The 22127-nt window shown below is 37.2% G+C and overlaps 1 protein-coding gene across 1 annotated transcript in view; it reads left to right on the top strand.

Annotated features, from left to right (window-relative positions):
* Positions 1-783: 783 nt before the first annotated feature.
* The window catches only part of LOC132114416 (nuclear receptor corepressor 2-like), a 131693-nt gene continuing 110349 nt past the window's right edge, over positions 784-22127 (top strand). Inside the window, exon 1 of the mRNA XM_059522500.1 lies at positions 784-1218. The gene's annotated coding sequence lies outside the window, so the exon portion shown is untranslated. The remainder of the gene's footprint in view (positions 1219-22127) is intronic.

Raw genomic sequence — 22127 nt, 5'->3', positions numbered from 1 at the left:
TAATGTAAGCCAGAAATTCATGGATCTGGTAATGCCAAACAGTTTTGGTTCCCATTGACTTCCATTGTACTTTTTGTGAAAATCAATGGGAACTGAAACTGTTTGGTTACCAACATGGTTCCATAGAAGAAAGTTGGTTTCTATAGGTTTGTATCGACATAAGGGTGAGTAAATAGTGATATAATTTTCATTTTGGGGTAAACTATCCCTTCAAAACCTTCTAATATTATTTTGTATTCTTTAGATTTTAGACATTAAATTATTGACATTGTTTCCTGACAAAATGTAAAATAATAATAATAAAATAATAACTAAAAACAAAATTAATCATTCCACATAGATGTTTGAGCATTTGATTCTTCCTGATATGTTTCTTTTAGTATTTGCCATTTGAGTATTGAATTATAGTTTTAATTATGACGGGGTTGTACTGGATCGACAATTAAATGTCAAAAAGAAATTACACTTAATTTATTTTAAAAATTTTTTGGCCATTTTGAATTCATATTTTTTAATTTTGTTAGGAAAAAAAATCTATTTTGTTTAAACTCACAGTCACAGCTTGCTACCTGTACCCACACACACTTCAGGAATCATTTACCTAACTATATATTTTGCATATTTGTACTGAGTTGGTATGTCTTCGTATTCTATTCATATCTTTGTAACGAGTGGTGTGATTTGTAGTGATTTGCATAGCAGTGGGATCTGTATTCAAAAGGAGCGCACTGGCCCTTTAAGGCTGAGAAACTGCACTTGACGTCCAGCCGACTCTTGCTTTGCCAGCAGTCAGTCAGTCAGTCAGTCAGTCACACGGAGTCGAGTCAGATCTCTGAACCGTGGAGATTATCGTTCAGTCGCTTTGTGTATTTACAGCCACCGCTGTGAAAAACGACTAGACAGAATGGGCACGAACTACTCTTCTCGAACCACAGCCTTTTGGAGATAAGAGGGCGGAAACGCGAGTAAAACAGACAGAAGAGAGAGAGAAAAACAGACGAGGAACGCGAGAAGGCCGAACCCATCGACGGAACGCGAGAGCAGCCTAGTTACTCACGCGACAGGCGCGCGGCGCTCCAGTGGATTTGCGGCTCAAACAGACGAGGACGCTCGTTGCGAACCGTACATGTGGATTATTCGCGGAAATTTCTTAATTTCGTTCTCCTCAGAAACTACATAAAAGTCCGGTAACGATAGATCTTCACCTTCCGCGGAGAGGTAAGTTACTACAAGACATTTTGCCAACGAGTCTGTCAGTCGTTTATCTGTTTTTAATGGAGCTGAGACTCTTCTCAGAGCCGTTGTCGAAGTAACGGGGCTTTTCTGTGCATTGACGGCCATTATTCCTTCACTGAACCCCTGCCACACTGAATGAGCCTCTCGTAAAAACTGTTCGGCTAGTTAGCATAGCTAGCGGGGTTTTTGATTTAACGTTAGACGGAATGCTGCTAAATTACGTCCGACTTGTTACGTCATGTGTTTAATCGGTTTCTAGCATTATAAACGATGTTTTGTAATGTGCACAGCCTGCCGTTGAGCTGTTTTTTGGGGGTTGGTTGTTGAGTTAGCCGAGTTAGCTCGGTTTGTGTGTTTAATGTTATTGATTGCATGTTCTGTAGTAACGCTGCCGGGTGCAAGCTGAGAATGAGGTTTATAGTTTCAGTCTGTTTTGGATATGTTTCTTTGGTGTTAATCAGATTAGATCCGTGCTATTAAGAATTTTTTGGTCAACATCTTATTATTGAACGTGTCCAGAGGAGGGAATTTTTACTCGTGTGTTTGTAAACACTAAAAATATATATTTATTTATCTATGTTAGGATATATACGTGCATCATATATATATATATATATATATATATATATATATATTAGTGGTGGGTCGTTATCGGCGTTAACGTGCTGCGTTAACGTGAGACTCTTATCGGGCGATAAGAAAATATCGCCGTTAATCTATTCTCAAAGTTGGGTTGGGAGCTGGGTCTATACTAAGCAAGCTATGATGACTTTCACCTTGATATTTTATATGATCGACTGGCTGAGGCCAGCCTAAAAAGATGCTCAGGACAGTTGACGGGCCACTGCTGCGCATCGTCATGAAAGCTTATCTTTTTCACGTGTTTTTAAGCCTTACCGCTTGTCGATTTAAACATTAAAGCATCCAAACACAAGATGCGGAAAAGCTGAACAGAGTAACGTTAGCTGGTTACTCGCGCGCTGTGTTCGGTGCGCACGAGAGAGATCGAGAGCCGCTTATCACGGACAGCGACACTGAACCGAGCTCTCTTCTGCGAAGTTCTCCTCGAAGTCCCTCCTGCACCTGAACGAACAAATACAAATCGCAGTTTGAACAAACAAAAAGATGTGAAAGAGCCCAATTCAGTACTCGCGGTGTTCTGGTGTTCAGGGCTCACGCAGAGAAAGGCGTCTCAAAACACTTGAACATCGAATTTGCTTATTTTTGCTCTTGTGCCGACAAATACATACAAAATACGTCAAAATATCCACCTTGGAATTTATGCTCGAAAAAACTGTCAGTTATTTCTGAAGTGAAAGTAAACAGTTAAGGACAAAAATGGGATGTGTATTATATTGGATGCGTTCATCATCTCTTAAAGTGACCGCGCCTAATTTGGCTACTGGCTGCTGTAATGTTAATCCAAGAAAATGAAAATGAAAATCACTCACTGCTCTTGACTGAATTACTTTGTAGTTTTAACAGTCAAACCAAAAATTATTCAGACACCAGATATAATTTGATATATATAGCAAAACTGTAATAATGTGAGAAATGTTGAAGGTGTCTGAATAAATGTAGGTTTGATTGTATATTTCATTTTTACATTGAAGACTATCCAGTGCTATTTTACATTTTAATTATTTGGTTTCTGTACTTTGACACCTACAAACTTGAAAAAAACTTACACATTGTTTAAATATCACAAATAAATAAAAATAAACGAACATACAATTTAAACAATTTCAAACATGCATAAAGTTGTTTGCACCTTGTGCAATGTGGAATTAGTTTACAGCTTTTTCAAGCACTTTGTGATGCATTTTGGAAACAGGAGATGAGCCCCTTTTCTAATGCACTACCTAGCTTGATAAACCCCTTCTCAAAGACTTACTGTTTGTCAATTTTATTTGGGTAACGCACATATTCTGAATTCCTTCGGCAGAATTCGAATGAGCCATTTTAATCTAGATTAATCTAGATTAATTTCAAGATCACAGTGAGATTAATCCAGATAAAAAAATTGAATCTATGCCCACCACTAATATATATATATATATATATATATATATATATATATATATATATATATATATATATATATATATGCGTTTGTGTGTATATGCCTGTGTGTGTGTGTGTGTGTGTGTGTGTGTGTGTGTGTGTGTGTGTGTGTGTGTGTGTGTGTGGGGTTGGCAACAGTTTTTAAATATATATTTTTTTAATCAGAAATTGGGACCACTCACTCACTCACTCACTCACTCACTCACTCACTCACTCACTCACTCACTCACTCACTCACTCACTCACTCACTCACTCACTCACTCACTCACTGTTCCTCCCCCAGCCTTGCAAATGTGTATGCCCCCAGTATATAGATAACATTTAAGGTTTAAAGACCAATAGTGCATGGGAATAACTTTCAGACTTTAACAGTATGTGGTTTGTGAGCCCATATTCAGAGCTATATTGTTCATGAAACACTTTACAATTCTCTACACTGCCTCACTTTTCTACTGTATTCAAATTAATCAGAGACTTTGGCTTCCTTCATTTTACTGTAAATATCACTACACTGTAAAAAGTTTAACTATTATTTACTCAATTTTATTGGTGAAACATTTTTACAATAAAAAAAATTGGGTAAATTTTAAATACAAGTAAAAAAATTAAGTAAATCTGAGTAACTGCATCTGGTACATTAACAAATAAAATTGAGTAGAAATAATTGAACATTTAAACATTTAAAAACAATATTTATTAGTAATATTAACTGTTTTTATTAATGAGTAATATTAACTTTTTATTTTCTCTAAACCTTTGTAAAATAGTACTCCACACAACCACCAGTATACATGACATTGGCCTTTATTGTCAATGAGTACAGCAATACAGCACATTTTACACTGTATACAATATTGCCTACATTTAAATTCATTTAACAAACATTTTATAAGTAAAAATTAAATATTTAAAAATTCAGGTAGCCTAATTCAAGTGTAATCAAATCAACCCAATATCCACCGGATCAGCGCTGGTCCTCGTGCCGGAGACGGACTCGCCTCTGCGGGTGAACTTTGAACTTCATACCACCATCCTGCGTTTCACTCACAGCCGATAGATACTGCGAGTGACTGACATAACCTGCCAATAAACAAACAGTGACAGTTCTGAGGACATTTTATCATCCAAATAATAATAATTATATTTATTATCATTAGGAATGAAGTCATGTGTTTATGCAAAGCGTTTCAATTATGCAAAAAGACAGGCGCGACTCTCGTTTAGGTGTCGAATTACGCCTCTGTATGTTGTTTTGCATTAAATATGATTTAAAGCACAGTAAAGATTTTATAGATAAAATAAAACATACACAAACCTGAATTTCACAGAGGAAATGCACCAAATCTGCGACGCTGAGAAGAGAGCTGTTGTCTGGAGACTGGAGAGTTCAAACTGCCTGCGCTCACTGACTCAACCAACTGTCCAGTTGTCGTCACGTCAGAGGGTGGGGGAGGGGTGCATTGTTTTAATTGAGTAAACTTACTTAAATTTTAAGAGTGTGTTAAATATATTAATAATATTGATTTGAATTAAGTAATATTTTTGTTTCTTGAAACAGATCAGTTTAATTCAACATTCTCAAATATTTTGATAGAAATTTCACAAATATATTAAGTATATTATAAGGAAATAATTGGTTAGTCAAATACTAAATAATTTTATTGAAAACAACTTAAATATATCTGTACATTTTAGATAAAATGAACTGTTGGATTTTTACTCAATTATTTTGGTATGTTTAACTCAAACAATCAAGTACACGATATTCAGAGATTTTATTAAGTTAATAAAGTTAAAAATTTCTGTAATATTTACTAAGCCACAGAATTATTTTTTACAGTGTAGGAAAGTGTTAAAAAATCTTACATGATAAACATGACGGGTAACGCCTCCTTCACAAAGCTCTCTAACACCTTCATATCCCACTGGTGTTGAGGCTGGAGCTACAGTCGCTCACTTTCCATCTCGGATGTTGTTATTAAGGGTCAATAAATCATAGTGGATACCAAATGCTTGTCAACAGCTGTTGATTTGCACATGAAAGGCAGTGGAATGTGAAAATGGGGGCCACACAGCTTAAGTGTATTAGTTTAATTGGACATGGGCCAGCAGAGGGATTTTTTTTTCTCTTGTGCAGTATTCTTTCCCACTGTACATTAAAAGAGAACAAAGCACAGTGTCATAAGTGGACCAGCGAGATGGCTGAACCCAAAACAGAACTGGCCTCAGACAACCTCTTGGCTCCACAGGGCTTTCAGGACTCATGGCCAGAAAACAACAGATTTTTTTGGACTCATATGAACTCCAGTTCCACCCCTCTGCGCTGTGTAATGAGTAATGATATTCTTTCTCTCTCTCAACACTGCTCCATGTAGATTGTTGATAAGCATTGAAAAGAAATGGGATTGCCTTTTAAGCTTTGTCTGGTTAAATGTGGAGCTAGTTTACCACTTGATCTTGGTTTTCAAAATGTTTTGCACAGACTGTAATACATGGTGCACAGCAGTTTTGCAGCTGCAAGCTTTGTTACAGCCGGCCTTTTCGTTAATTCATGTCAGATGCTTTGTTCTACTTATATGAACGCCGGAACATGCTTGATTACTATTCAGAGACAAGATAAGGATGGCTTACAAAGAGTTCGTCCTTGACCGTTCTTCATTTTGATAAATGAACAGCTAGAGTGGAACATAGATGGAAAATAACTGTATGTAAAATGCTTTCTGTGTAAGCAGGCTTCTAGGCTAGTCATCATGCCGTACCTCTTACTATTGACTATGGTGGACTTCTTTGCTGAGTTGGCTGTGTTGCATTGGTTGGGTTTTGCCCCTGGCTTAAGAAGAACGGTTCCTCCTGCAGTCACTGTGTATTGTAAAATGTTGCTCTTTCATAATGGAAGAGTGCTTTTTGTGCTATTATGTTAATCTACATCAGCTTTGTTCATGTAGACAGCATTTATATATATTTTTTATTTTTTATATTACACCCTACCATTCGGATTTGAGGTTGGTATGATTTTTTAAAATGTTTTTGAAATAAGTTTCTTATGCTCATCAAGGCTGCATTTATTTGATCAAAAATAGTTAAAAACAGGAGTCTTTGAGGAATTGAAAGTTCAAATGCATATGTTTGAAATAGAAGTCTTTAGTAACATTATTAGTGACTTAACTGTAACTTTTGATCAATTTATTGCATCATAGCTGGATAAAAGTTAATTTATTAAAAGAATAATAATTTGTGGATTATTTACATTGATTCAAAGTTGTATGGTAAATACCTTATCTGCTATTTACCTCCTTTAAATGCAAGAAAGTATTTTTTGTTTGCTTAGAGTAACAGATAACACCACATTATACATTCTAGTTAATTAGCATCAGTTTTTTTATTTAAAGAACACTTAATTTTAATTGTCCATCCTTTGTTTTTCTTAGTTTTTTTTTTTTTTTTTTTACCAATTTCATTAAGTATTTTTACAGGCCTTTTGGATCAGTGAATAGCCCTTTTAGAAAGTGGGCTATGAGCTTTCTACTTTCGCTGATCTTTGTGTTCAGTTTTCTTGCTTGCTATCATTAGCAGTTGTGTCACATCAGATACAGTTTGATAAGGCTGAATTGCTGGAGTTCCCCTAATGGTGGGATGATATCAGAGTGGCGTAACTACTAGTGTTATATGTGTAGTGTGTTTGTTAGCTCAGTGAGGCAATAATACTCCATATCAGCAGCTGATCGCACCATATCTGTTGAGAAGTTTATGCAGGTCATTTGTGTGTGTGTGTGTATGTGTGTGTGTGTATATATGTGTAAGTATATATATATATATATATATATATGGACAAAATATTTAGTTTTGACACATTAAAGCCCTGTTCACACCAAGAACGATAATTATAAAGATAACGATATTAGTGTCCACACCAGCGAACGATATCATCTGTTTATTCTGAGCACCGCTTTAAATCCTCGAGCTCGTTACAGCAGGATGGATTCTGATTGGATGTCAATGTTTATATCGTTCATCAGCTGGAAGAAAATCGGTCTGAAAATGATTCCAACGATACCGTTTCTCTGTGCCTTTATCATTATAGTTGTAGTGTGGACTATTCTTTAATATTGAGAACGATTTTTAGAACTCAATCTTTATCGTTATCTTTATAGTTATTGTGCTTGGTGTGAACGGGCCTTAAGAGAGACACATTTTTAATGTTACTTAGATATAGCAAGAAGTAAAAAAAGACTTCAAAGTTTTAGAGGCCTGAATAGATGAGCTATTTGAGCAAAACTACACAGTAACAATAACAGAGCTGTGAAGTTTGTTTTATACAAAATGCACTATTGCAAAACATTACTTAATACTAATTTATGACTTGATTCTATCAGAATTGAGCCTGACTGATCCCGTTATTTAAGGCAGAGTTTTGGATTAACTCCCATGGCATCTGTCCTGCACTACTGGTGGTTAGTGTGTGTGCTGTGAGTAAACATGTGCCCGTGGCCAAGTGTTTGATTGCTATAAAGGCCAGAGAAAATAGGCTGCAAATACCTTTTAGACTATTAGACTAATGGCCCCATGCTGGAGGTCAGGGAGCCTTTAGTTTTTACTTCAAGGGATGTATATGCTAGTGTCCTTCTTAAGCAGGATTTATACTTTTGACTGGCCGAGGATTTTTATACTCGTCAAATTCGCCGTTGTATTGCTATTTGAAACAATGTGGTCAATGAGGAGTAATTGTCATCTAAAACCATTGGGAATCACCGGTGAGAAGTCGTCATTTGCCTGTACAAGACTTCTCACGTGATGAATGACTTGATAAATTAATAATTTCTGTATCTTAAACTGTTTTAAGGCTTTATTTCGTATCAAACACAATCCTTTAAGCAAATAGTGTATAATTAGTATCTAAATGAATTCTAATTCTATTTTTACACAATAAAAATAAAACATACTTGGAAAAAAATGCATAGTTTGTCCAAGGCTTTTTTTTTCAGTCACCTGTTTCACAAATGCCAGCACAGACATGCATGTTTTCACCCTGAACTCGTGCATCTTTGTAAGTAAAAAATGCTGTCCACACCGCCACGTGAAATGAGGTTATGCGCACTCAAAGCGAACTTCTGCCAACACAATGATGTCATATTTGACATGCAAACCCAAGCGAATTTGGGAGTATAACTTTAAAGGGTTAGTTCACCGAAAAATGAAATTTATGTCATTAATAACTCACCCTCATGTTCTAAACGTTCCAAACCCGTAAGACCTCCGTTCATCTTCAGAACATGGCTCGGTGTTCATCTTCAGTTCTTCAGTTCTCTCTTCATAGCAGTTCAGTCAGTGTACTGTTTGAGTACATTAATTACTTCGGGATCTTGGTTTGTTTTAACTCCGAGGGAGTGTCAGCCACATTAAAAAAGTTAACAGCTTAAGTCATTTGTGGATTAATGCATATTGGAGACGCGAACCGTTTCAAACGATTCAGTTCAATTTGGTGAACTGGGTCAAGAAGATCCGGTTACATCGAGTGATTCGTTCGCGAACCGTATATCACTAAACTGCTGTGTTTTGAACTCGCTCACAACAGACACGGAAGAGAAGACAATGCTGAATAAAGTCGTAGTTTTTGCTATTTTTGGACCAAAATTTATTTTCGATTCTTCAAAAATTCTAACTGACCCTCTGATGTCACATGGTTTACTTTGTAGAGATGGTCCGATACCCTTTTTCTCTTCCCGATAACAATTCGGATACCTGGGCTCAGGGTATCGGCCGATACCGAGTACTGATCCGATACCTGGGTGTGTATCTGTATATACAGCTTTATATACTACTAGCCCTGTGTAAATTGCTAGAATTATTTTATGATGTGCTTCAGACTTATCCCTTAATAAAACATGAACAAATACATTGTGAACTACTGTATTCATTACAGTATTTTTATTATCTGACATGAATTTGACAGTAATATTATTTATTTTCTTAAGCGAAAAAGAACTTCAAATGCAGACAAAAATCTAACAACGCAAACTAAAAAAGGTATTTTAGTTTTACAATATAACTGTAAAAAAAAATTCCAACCAATAAATCTAGGAATATAAAAAAATTATATATTAATCAGATAATCTCTTTACAACAAAACAAGTAAAAAACAAGCAACTGTCTAGGCAAAATTATTATTATTAATAGAGACGTATTATTATTACTACATAGAGACATAGCTAAATCTACTGTAGGCTACAACAGTAGCTTAATATATTGTCAATTTACTCCCGTTAAACCAAACAGTTTTCTCAAATAAAACTGTAAATTCTCATGAAGTGACGCTATATGCGTTCATGTCCTCATATAGAGACTTTTATTTTTAGCACCGACTTGGTAGTGAAGTGGCAATACTTGTGGCATCCCTAGTCGCCGTTTTACTGTCTGGTTGGTCCAGTCTGAAATACTGCTAAACAGCGGACATACTGCTAACCACTGATCCACTGTCTGTTGGCAGTTTAGAATGCGATGTGCGATCCAGTCATATATAGATCATTGCTGCTAACGTGTTTTCATTTCTTCTTCGCTGCTCTAAAAAGGGGTTGCTTGTGGCAACACAGCACAACTTCCTGTGTTTGCAATGCATTCTGAGCAGCGAAGAAGAACCGTGCAGCGGTAAGGCAAAGTTAGCGGTCACAACTAGGTCTTGTTTAAGAAAATGGTATATGGGTTCATGTACTCGCCGATGCCAGAATTTGTTGTGGTATCGGTGATATTTCCGATACTATTATCGGAATCGGAACAACTCTACTACTTTGAAGATGTTTTTATTACCTTTCTGGACATGGACAGTATACCGTGCACACAGCTTCAATGGAGGGACTGAGAGCTCTCTGACTAAATTTAAAATATCTGAAACTGTTTCGAAAATGAACGGAGGTCTTACGGGTTTGGAACGACATGAGGGTGAGTTATTAATGACATCATTTTCATTTTTCGGTGAACTAAACCTTTAAGTATAAATCAGCCTTAAGTGGGTGGTGTTTTAAACACTTTGAATGTGACATAAGAAGGTCATTTGAACTTGAAGTATCTGGCGGACAGTGAAGTGCAGAGCATAGCAGCCTTCTGGGTGTTTTAGAAAGAAGTCCTTGATCTGACATCAATTTTGCATATAGTCAGAATGGAGTACCCCATTAACGTTCAGTAAATGCACTGTCTGGAGGTTCTGACTGTCAACCCCTCCCCTGAGCAATCAGCCACTACTCACCGCTCCCCTACTCTCAGATGTCTCCAGTTTTATCAGTACAGTCAGTTCCTCTTTCTTTGTTACACAATAGTGACTCACACAAAACCACAGCTTGTAATAACACCAAAGTGTTTTAGATTATTCTATGACATGCATTCACCTGCTCCAGCAAATGTATGCATTCTGAAGATATGAGAATTTAGTCCTAGCCCTGTTGAAAGGCTTGCCTTGTTTGATTTGACTGTTGAAGGTGGTTATCGCATGAATTCATCATATTCACATAAGCAGCATTTTGTGAGTATTTCCTTCTAAGCAAAATAGAACTATTTCAGCTTTCTTTTTACATACTACTTTATTTGCTTGTGATGTAATTATGCATAGTGCATGCTCTTAGTACATATCCTTTCCTCAGTATACATTCTTAATCAGTCAAAGCAGGTTCCCTAAGGAAGTGAACATACAGTGGTGTTGTAGAGTATCAGTGCATTAAACTATAGCAGCATGCACTCCTGTTTGGGTGCACACTCAGCGTTTGTGTTCTTTCTGAGAGTTCTGTAGTTGTCAGCAGTAGTGTCAAGTGGTCTCGCAGTTAGTGGTGGTCTGTTGAGAAAGTCAGTGTCTGCCTGCACAGCCACATCAAAAGCAGCTGCTACCTCACTGACATTTTTAGTAATCTGGAGAGCAGCCAGCAAGAGGGACTAAAAATGTAGGTTTGTGTGTCTGTATGCGTTCATGTGACACTGGATGTCAAGTACAGCGTGTATTCAGACAGTGATTGTGGTGTCGAGTGCTGGGGATAGACTGTATTGAGTGATAGAATGTATTTGTGTGTTCTACTAAGCCACATAACCCCTTTGCGTTCCTGGCATTGAGTAAGTTGAATGCAGGCATAGTATGCATGCAGGCTAGGGCTGTCACTTTTGAGAAAAATCAAATTCGAACGGATATCGTATATCATGCAATGTTTTCGAATATATTTGAATACCTACATGCACATCCCCCCGCGCATTAAAAAAAAAAAAAAAAAAAACACACCGCAGCCTAATGGAGATTCAATCACAAATGTATTAACAATGAGTCATAAACAGTACTATCTGGATTATTATTTTTTTTACTTAATGTTTGAAACAGCAGGTTATCAACTTAGAATATCAACTTATTTGAAGTGCCACTATGCATATCCCACAGCATTAGGCTAAATGAAAAAAGAAAAAAAACGATTCAGAACAGGCACAAACAATAACGTGTCAGCTTAAACAGCAGCAGGAGTAAGGCATATAGCCTAGCCTAATTCATTTCATAATATTGTTTGCAAGAAACACCAGTCTATGAACTTGATCTGGATTAAGTGCGGCTCTCTTTTTATTTACAATGTTCCCCGCGGTGGAGAACACGCGTTCGGAGCGCACAGACTTGCCTTCCTGGCTACTAGCTATTATTCGCTTGTTTGGTCATGGGCCTACGCTACAATACGTCTAGAGTGACCTCTACTGGATAAGATGGCAAAGAATAAAATAAAAAAACAAACGGTCTAATCATAGACTGTCAAAAATGCGCTACACATGGCATTTTAAAAACAGTTTGAAGCCCTTAAAACACTAATTTAGATTTTCTTTTTATTTCATTTATCATTACATGTTTTAAGTTTAAATTTCAGCTGAGTGAAACACTTTAAGCACCAACACTTTTTCAGTACGTTACCTTTCTTGTAGAATTATGCTTCAGATAAAGAACTTTTATGTTGACCAGATTGTTAGTTAATCATTTAGTCTACAAGGCAATATTACCTATATGGACAGCGATTAGAGAAAAAAAAATGAAAAAAAGTGACCTTGTAAAACTGCGGTGTTAAATGCGATGCCGTCGAAAATTTGGGTGCACCTAACTTTTGTGCTGGAGCACCTAAGAAAAAAAGCTAGGCAGTTGTTATTAGTTATTGCACCTGAATGATGATATTTGTAACTGTGTTTTGTTGGATTCATCTCTGCTTGTAATTTGTGTAATTGTTCTTGTTTTATTTCTCACTGGAGAAATTAAATCTGATCTGTAATGCAACTGTCATTCAGCACACTGCAGTGAGCAGGCGCGTTCAGGTTTGTGGTGTGTTCTTTTACTGAACTAAATGATTTTTATTACAATAAAAAATCAAAACGACAGTGGGGGTTGGTGCTGCGGTGGGCAATTGACATGCCCAGTGTTGCGGCTTAAAACCGGTATCACCGTCAGCACCGTCTATCGGCAAGTCTACGATCATATCACTATACTACACCACACGGCTATTAGGGCTGGGTATCGATTTAGATGTCCCGATTCGATTAAATTTGTTTCTCACATTTTTTTTTTATTACGTTCAGTGAATATAGTTTTAATGCAAATCCAATTGATATTTCTAAAAAATTAACTGTAAATGGCAAATTAATAATAATAATAAAAATATGATCCACAGGCCTGTATTTTAAACCTATTCTTTTATTTTTATATACAGCCCTTTTTTAACAATAATAGGGCCCTATAAAATGTTCTTCTTATTTTTTTAACAATAATAGGGCCCTATAAAATGTTCTTCTTATTTTTTCTGGTAATCAGATGAAGGCATAAAACATAAATTTAATTTATCCTAATCAAGTTAAACTCAAGATCATACAAGGTCCCCAGATAATACTTATCCTTTGCAAATAGGAGTTAAGTGTGTTAGCTTATTGTTGTTACTCATGTTTTAAAGTATACCTTTACCAAGTTCTATATTTTGAAAAACTTAGATATTTTATAGCTTGTCTTAGATTTACTTCTCATTTTATCTGCTGTTTCAGACAGTGTTTGAATTCTCTACTTTATCACAAAATCAGTTGGAGTGAATTTTGCTTTTACTGCCAGTCTATATCTAATATGTGTGTTTTGAGTTTAGCACAGCTTTTTTCTGGATTCTCAGTGCTCATGGCAGCACTTTGCACTTCGACCTGAATATCAGGGTAGAGTTAAGGCTGTATGTGGGTTGTCTGTCATCCATCTGATGTTTTCTTCATTATTCTCCGTTTTCTCTGCTGCTGCAGTTGTGAGGGTGTAGTATATTGGTGGTGATTCTCTCTGCCTCAGGGTTTTGTACTCACTGGCCCATTATGAAACAAGCAATGGCTTATGAAACAGAATGTGAGGGTTGGACAGATTTTGCATATTAGAGCCTAACGCAGCTGTGTGTACGAGTTGACGAAATTGACAGATGCATGTGAAGAAGGAATGGAAACTGGCTTCACCTTCCTGCTATCGGCCACTTACTGTTGATCTCACTGAATCTTTCTTCATTCAAGTCAATGTGAATGTGAATGCCAGCTTTAGGATTTATTTTCATAATCTGATCTTGGAAATGTTGAGTGTGTTGATAAATGAGGCCAGTGATGTTACATCCTATCCATGAACAAAAAGCTTGTTTTCCTGATATAAACCAAAAGTACCATTTCCATATAAAAATAAAAGTAGCTTATGAAGTTCAGATGAAAAAAAAAATAATTTGGGTCAGTTATAAATTAAAAGAGGGAGTAAAAGTAATCAAGTCAAGTTGGAGAAGTAAGGCCAGGAAATAACAAGACAGTGGAACTTGCCTATTGGAAAAATCTGTCTGAAATTTCCTATGTCCCATTAGGGCTGGGCGATATATCGAATATTAGCAATAATATCAGAATAATTTTGACGATGTAAAATTTGAAAATATCGTGAATATTGAATATTTTAAATTCAAGCATTATTTCACAAAAGAATGTGCCAAACGTCAAAAAACAGGAACATGTTATTGCCGACTGCTCTACACTATACTATGCAAACTCTCATGAGTGCGGTTGCCAGATATCAAGAGTTCAAATCCCCGAATCAGAGCTTCGCTGTTACATAGATACAATTTCTTGTCTTCTGTCATGAGATCTCGACTGTATTGTTTTCGATTGTGGTCACTGTATAAATGCATTAACTCAATCGCTGTTGTGTGAATAGAGAAACATAGGCTATGACAGGGAACTACACTAACCTTTTCCTCAGCTGGTTGTTTTATTTCTTACAGTACACACAAGTGCATTACAAGTGCAGTTCCTTCATCTTAGCTGAGCTTTCAATGTTGTTACGGGAAAGGATGAAGCTGATTGGTTAGTTCTTGTCACATGACCCGCGGTGCGCTTGCGGCATTCTGAAAAGTTGAGATGTTTTTAACTCTAACTCGATGCGGTGCGGACGCGCCTGTTTTCGCGTGTGAGCGTGCATACCGCGTGCCTACATTGGAAATAACGAACTTGAGCGTGCAAAAGACGCGATATGTGAACGGCCCCTTAAAAGACAGCTCTAAAATGTTCATAGTAAATCATAGCGTATTGCCTGAAACATAAGGTAGGTACAAAAATAATCAGTGATACATTTTCGACCTCAAAAAAAATTAGGGTCGCAATGTCATTTCAGAAGGTCGCATATGCAACCATTTTGGTCGCAGTGTAGTTAGTTCCCTGGGCTATGGCAATGTGAAATTACTAATAGGAATTTAACTTTTATAATATTTTTAATATAATTATATATATAAGAAATACCTATGTGCTTCAGCAAATAGCTCCCCATCTGAGTGGGTTTTTAGTGGCAGTGTGAACATAGTTTCATGCCACAGATCTTCTCTTAAACCAGAGACAGTAGACAGACAGACTTGTGTTCTTATCTAAAAACTTGTAAACTTGTAAACTTGTTAAAAAAAAAAAAAAAAAAAAAATCTTTATGCCAGTTTATTTCCCCCAGTTTTGTTATTATTTAAATGCAAATGCAAACATATTGAGATATATATTGAATATCTTAAAATATATATAATATTGAGATATTTTTTTTATATCGCCCAGCCCTATGTCCCATTGTTTTCTTTACAAGCCTGTAGCATGTCCAGAGTGGACAATTTGGGGATAAAATCTAACTGCATCTTTACATTTGGGATTTTAAATACATCTTTACCATCATCCTTCTAAATCTCCAAGTGCTTGTTCCTAAGATGTAATAACTTCTATATTCCCCATGTCATTTTTGTTTGAATGCTCCAAAAGTTTCTGTTCTTTGCCTGATGTCTTATATGAGGTCTGTAGCTTGTGGATTTTATATGGCAGTTAGTCCCAGGATGAGTTTGCTATGTGTGTGTGGGTGTGGGTGTATGTGTGTTTCTGGCAGCATAAAGTATTGACTCATGTGGAAGAGTGGCCAAGACTTCACTGGAAGAGGAGCTGTGCTTTCTATCAGTGTCTGTTGAGTCTACAGTAAGCAGAGGTTGACTGATTTATTGATGGTAATCAGCACTGACAACAGCATTCAGATGTCTCTAAAAATGAACATTGATGATAGACATTTTTTCCCAATATAGCACGTGTGAGTGTATTCCTCACAGAGCCACATGCTCACAATTAATGTGGTTGACAATGATCAACACAGAGAATCTAAGGTGTGTATACACATGTATACAAGGATAAACTGATCAAAAATGCTCAACTCACTGTCTTGCACTGGCCACTTTGTAGTCTATTTAAAAAACATACAAACTTGAATTTAACAAACAAAATGTTCCAATCATATTTCTGAATTAAATTAATAAAGAATCGAAACAAAATATGACCACTTTGCCATTAAAAACTAAAACTAAACTAGAATAATGGCTGCAACAACAGAAAAGGTTGTTCTCTGCGGCTGGACTAATTGTGAACAGATTGCGCTTCCCACATTCAAAATTTTTGCGAGGGGGCGATTTTCGACTACTAATCGATTAATACCCAGCAATTATCAAATATTACTTTTGCTTAAAATGCACATCCATAGCGCACACGTATTCCAGCAATTCATACTTGCCTCCTTAGTACCTATAAAATAGTCACCTAAGCATTTAAAAGATTACACTAGTCAGTTTAAATGGACCGTAGTATATGGTTCACTCTGCTGTTAAGCTAAGGACGTTTCTGCATTTTGAGGATGATCTTTTCCGTCTATGTGTGAATGCGTGTAAATTACAAGCCTAGTTTACATTATAAATAATAGTTTAACATTCAAATACATTGCGAATATGGAAACATTTGAATTTGTGCTGAATGATACATGAGCAATAACCTCCAAATAAATCTTGCCAAAGCTGCGCTCGCTCGTCCTCCTATGCACGCACGCATGCGCTGTCACATTCTAATGCTCTGTATGCTAGTGCTGTGTTCAAAATATCGATACGAGGATGTATCGTCACAGAGATTTGACAATAAGAATATCGATACAGCTGGCCGTGCACAGCAGTGGACAGTGCTTAACTTGGATACAAGAACACTGTTTAAAATTGAGTGGAAAAGTGCAAGGTTTCTAAAAAATAATGAATGGAGCATAATATATAGGCTACAACAAGGTTTAATCTGGCCGCAGAGGAACACAACCGGGGTTGCCTGATATAAAGAGATGTTATCCCCAAGCATTGTGCAATACGGAAATGTCTGATAAGCGTGTTACTTATCTTTGTCAACCTTGCAACCCTGTGCACGTGCTCTTTTTTCACACTTGTTTTCTGAAAACATCTGTTAGCTTACAGTTTAGCGATCTCCACTTCAATATTCTATTCTCAGAACATTGTAATTCATCAAGTGTTTATTTACACGAGAGAGAGAGAGAGAGAGAGAGAGAGAGAGAGAGAAAGGGAGGAAAGAGTGTGCATAAGATACAGAAGACAGTGCATTAGTTTAGAACTCTTTTCATTTTATTTTTAAAAAGTAGAGAGTGCGTTCATTTGTGTAATGACATTTTTGTATATATTAATATGAGTACATTATACATTTATTAGAATGAGTAAATTTATAATTTATGGGCTTAAAAACAAAATGCAAACAATCAGAAGGTTGTACCTGGTGGGGAGTGCCCAATGTAAACATTAAACATATGCCATTACCTATATTGTACTGTGGTACAGTTATGGAGGCCCTTCATATCGCAGAGGTCAACTGCTTATAGTTAGCAAAAAAAGTCAAATCACGTAATACGTATCGTATATTGGCCTCTGTATCGTGATACGTATCGTATTGTGACTTTGCTGGTAATACACAGCTCTATTGTATGCCGGATTTTTTAAAACATATAGGCCTACAGCAACATGAAAATTATAAATCTGACATTTTCCAGAACAGAATCCAGCAGGATCAAATTAATATGAGCAACAGTGTGTTTTGCAGCAGCGGCAATGGAAGCATTTCACTTACTGCGCAGCACAGTCACACGCGTGCCACAGTTACGTTTGGGATAATTTTATTTTAAATGCCATAATGTCGTTTGAAAACATTGCAATTGTGTTTTAAAATACAACAACGAGCACCACAAAACATTTAAAGAGGCACGTTTGTGGTTTCTGTGCAGTCAACAAAGTAAAATGACCTCAAACGTACGACAAGCTCTCTTCACATCTGTTCGTTTTATAATCCTGCTACTAGCATTTTATTCAGACTAAAACCCCTTTAATTCAAGTGAGAAAGCATTTTGTGTGTGTGTGTGTGTGTGTGTGTGTGCGCGTGTGTGTGCGTGTGTGTGCGCCTTTTGCACATCCTATCATGCTGCTGCCTGCAATAGATCTGTGATTTTAGTGTTTTGCAGCAATAAGGTTAAAGATTAATCGATTAATTGATCGTTAATTTAAGTGACAATCATTTATGGAAATTATCGAAATTTGACATCACAAGTACTGCACGTCTACGCGGACAACGTTGCAGAAATATAAATGAAAAAATGACACCCAGCCTACGGCGTCAAGGCTACAGCGTAGGTCAGACAGAGAAGTATAAATCTGCCTTAACATCAAACTGTGCAAAGATGCCCGTGAGTGTCCTTTTAATTTGCTTCAACTTCTCCAAACTTTATTGAAGATTATTTTAAGTAAGGGATACACATGGTGTATGTGTGTGAGGAATTGGAAGCAAGCAAAATACTGGTGTTTCTAAAGCAAACTGAGCATCATTGCACATCTGGTTAAAAACAAATTTTTCTAAATTCTCAAAACCCATCCAGAATCGTTGGAGAGAGAATCATGATTAGAGGTCGACCAATATGGGTTTTTTACTTGCAGATGCCGATTTTTTTTTTTAATTCAGGGCAGCCAATGGCCAATATATAATGCAGATTTTTTGCAGATACGTTTAGCTGATTTTTTTTCATTCATCTCAATGAAAGTTTGAACAAATTATTGTTAAATTGTACAAGATAGTAATAGTAGTAGTAACCCAATTAAGAGTAATAAAACATGGCTCAAAACTTAAGCACCTTATCAAAACTTTTCTAAAGCATGCTTTTTGTTTGTTTACTGACAGAATTAATTATTAAAATTAATTATCTGCCAGCAGGAGACACTGTTGGAGCAGAGATATAGTGGTTTCCCCGGTTACGGTTGTAATCAAATAAGCGCTGCACACAAACACTACTTTATCAGGCATTACAGGAAAGACAAAATGAAAATTACATCAAAGCTTTTGTGAAGACAGTCGGTTCTTTTCAAAGATGCATTCATATAAAAACACCCACGTTGCATTTTAATTTTGAAACGTGTAGCGCTCATTTTATTCAACAAAGTTATAAGCCTTTTGGGAAATCTATTTGTGGCGGTCTGTTTTTATAAAGTGACGAGCTGTCACAAATAACTTGATGTATAGGAAACACTGGACACTACAATAAGTCAAATGGCCATAGTGATGACAAAAATAAAAGATTTCACACATATTACACACTGCCTGCTGCTCCTAACTGCTTAAGAGTGCGCTGGCCATGAGCGATGACATCGTGGAGGATATTGTTGGACCTACAAACACATTTCATGAGGAAAGTTAACGTGTACGTTATAATCAGACCAGAAGTTTCGTCTGAATATGATAACTTTCCAGCATCAATTCTAGTAGAGTAAAACTTTATTTCGCTTTCGAAACGGGCTGTTTTGCCCTGCCATTAGCTGAAGCTGTGTATGAACAAGCTGCTAGTGCAGAGTGAGTCTCTCACGCAGCCTCAGAGGGAGTTCTGCAACAACGCTTGGCTTCCCGCTGGTGCACCTGCCTATAAATCGGCCTAATTTGCAGCACAATCGGCCGATGCCGATTAATGAAAAAAAATGCCACAAAATCGACCGATTGATCGGTCGACCTCTAATCACAATGCATCGATGGATCTATTTTTTTCTGCCACCAATACTATTCATATGTCTCTCTCTCTCTCACTGTTTTTCATCTCTGATCTGAATGCAGTCTGATGGCTTTTAAATGTGACACTGAGGTTTCCACTGTGCTTTACTGTCATCCATCAGCGCAATTTGATATCTGAAGGAACACACTTGGGATACACAGAACTTTAGTCACCAAATCCTGGAGAATGTGTGATATGATTGTAATAATTGCATGAGGACCAATGGGGCTTTGACTGCTTTTGCATTGAGGACAATTTGAGATAACCTAAGATACAATTAAAGGCAAAGAGAGAATGAGAAATAGGGGTCCATGAGTTCAGACACTCACACACACTCAGCAAGCGTCAAGCAGAGGTGGAGTAATAAAAGAAAAGGGGGAGTGGAGATTGTGTGGGCTGACCTTTGGTTTCATTTCTGCACAAAAGAAGACAGCCTTGGAGACAAAAGAACTTTGAGAATTGAGACTTTCCCAATTCCAAAGGCCCCTCTCACCATCCTCTCTCTAATATCCATTCGTAGCATTACTGTAAAGTCTTCATTTGTGATGTCTCTCTCTCCAGACTGTGGAGGATGTGAGCGCTTGGCTCAGGAGGAAATTCCAGAGAGATAAGAAGAGGCTTGCAGGTTATTGATGGTGGAATCTCATTTTCTGCTCGGCTGCTGCTGAAAAATGGCTGTCTGAAGCTGCTTGGCAGACAAAGGGTAGCTTTGCTGACAGCCAGCGGGAGTGTGTTTTGGGTTTGAAGTGCTAGGTGAGAGACTACTTGTGTTCCCCTGCTTACTGTGTGTGTCTGTGTTTTGGTGAGAGGAAATGGGTGGATATGTTTAACAGCTACACACACACACACACACACACACACACAGTTCGCACCTGATGTAACTCTCATTCATCCTATTTATGTATATTGTATTTCTGTGGCAATTGTTTTTTATGCTAAGAAAAGCCTTTAAATAAAGACAGTACAAATAATGTTACATGATTGTTTCAGACAAATAAAATAAATTGACATGCACAGTTATAATCTACTTTTTGCATAGTCTGTAAGGTTGTGCCGATTGACGATAGTATCGTGTATCGACGATAGTCAGAGATATCGACAGAAGCAGACATTTCTCAGCCGATAATCAAGGCGATAATTAGGCTCATTTTCCTATTAATGTTTTAGATTATAATAATAATTACTATTAGGGCTGAAACGATTCCTCGAGTAACTCGATTACAAAAAATGATTGAGGCAAATTCCTCTGCCTCGAAGCCTCACGTCAGGTTCTTTCACAATGATTTTTTTAATGTGACAACGCGTTTACGTTAGTGATGCGCGGGTCGTCTCATTACCCGCGGGCCCTGCGGGTCGGGTTGGGCTGGGTTAAGAAATTGGCACTTTATTGTGGGGCGGGTCACAAAAAACTACATTTTTAAAAATCCATTTATGTTGCATGGAATTTGGTGGTGGAAATTTTGATTCTTTTAAGAGATTCGTTGATTTTCAGTTCGTTCACCAAAATGATTCATTCACTAATTCGTTCAGTAACCATTTCTTCATATTACACAAATACACCAGCAGTTGGCGAAAAAGAGTGTCTTATGTGTTATGGCTTAAGTCAACGAACGTATTTACTTGTGACAAAAACTGATTTGGCTTTATTAAAGTGTGCATGATCGCATTAAATAAATAGTCTAAATAAATTTTTCAGATTAACAAAGCACGAGGTATTATCGGGGATTAAACGTGGAGTTATGTTCTGTATTCCAAATATGAAAACAAGCGTATGTGCACCAATAACTGCGCTTTGTATCTGCTGATTGTTGATCGAGATTTACATGCTTGGCCGACTGACCCTGTATACTTTCATTCATTTCATACACGAATGAGATGTATCAGTTCACTCAACTCTTTCACCTACGAGAAGATCGTATTCGTTCACTACATTCAACAAGTCACATGCTCCGTCATATCTTGAGTAACTCTTTGACAGGATGAAACAGTTCACAGAGCTGTTCACGAGCTGCGCATGCGCTGCTAATAGCGCCACGCTCGCGTGCTGCTGTGGGAGGAACTTCACTGAACGAGAAATGAGTCTTTTACTGTCTATGGTCAGTGGATTACCTAAACGAGAATGATTCGTTCACCTAAAAGATTTGTTCACGAACGAACCATCATAGTGCAATTACCTATAGCCTATATTGATAAGGTTACGATACGAAGGTCTAAGTAGCAACGTAACTTCCGTGATGTCCCTGATGTGCGGGGCGGGTCAAGAAATTTTACTTTATTTGCGGGGCGGGCTCGGGCGGGCCAAATAATTTCATAAAAGTGGGACCCGCGGGTTGGAAAAAACCCAGACCTGCGCATCAATAGTTTACGTCACCCACAAAGCAGAAGGAGACACAAGGAGTCAGCGGTGTTTTGAATTGAGGGCGCAGGCAA

This window comes from Carassius carassius, chromosome 34 (genome assembly GCF_963082965.1).
Source record: "Carassius carassius chromosome 34, fCarCar2.1, whole genome shotgun sequence".
Classification (NCBI taxonomy): Eukaryota; Metazoa; Chordata; class Actinopteri; order Cypriniformes; family Cyprinidae; genus Carassius; species Carassius carassius.
The sequence above is the reverse complement of the archived record's forward strand: the minus strand, read 5'-3'. Positions and strand labels throughout refer to the sequence as shown.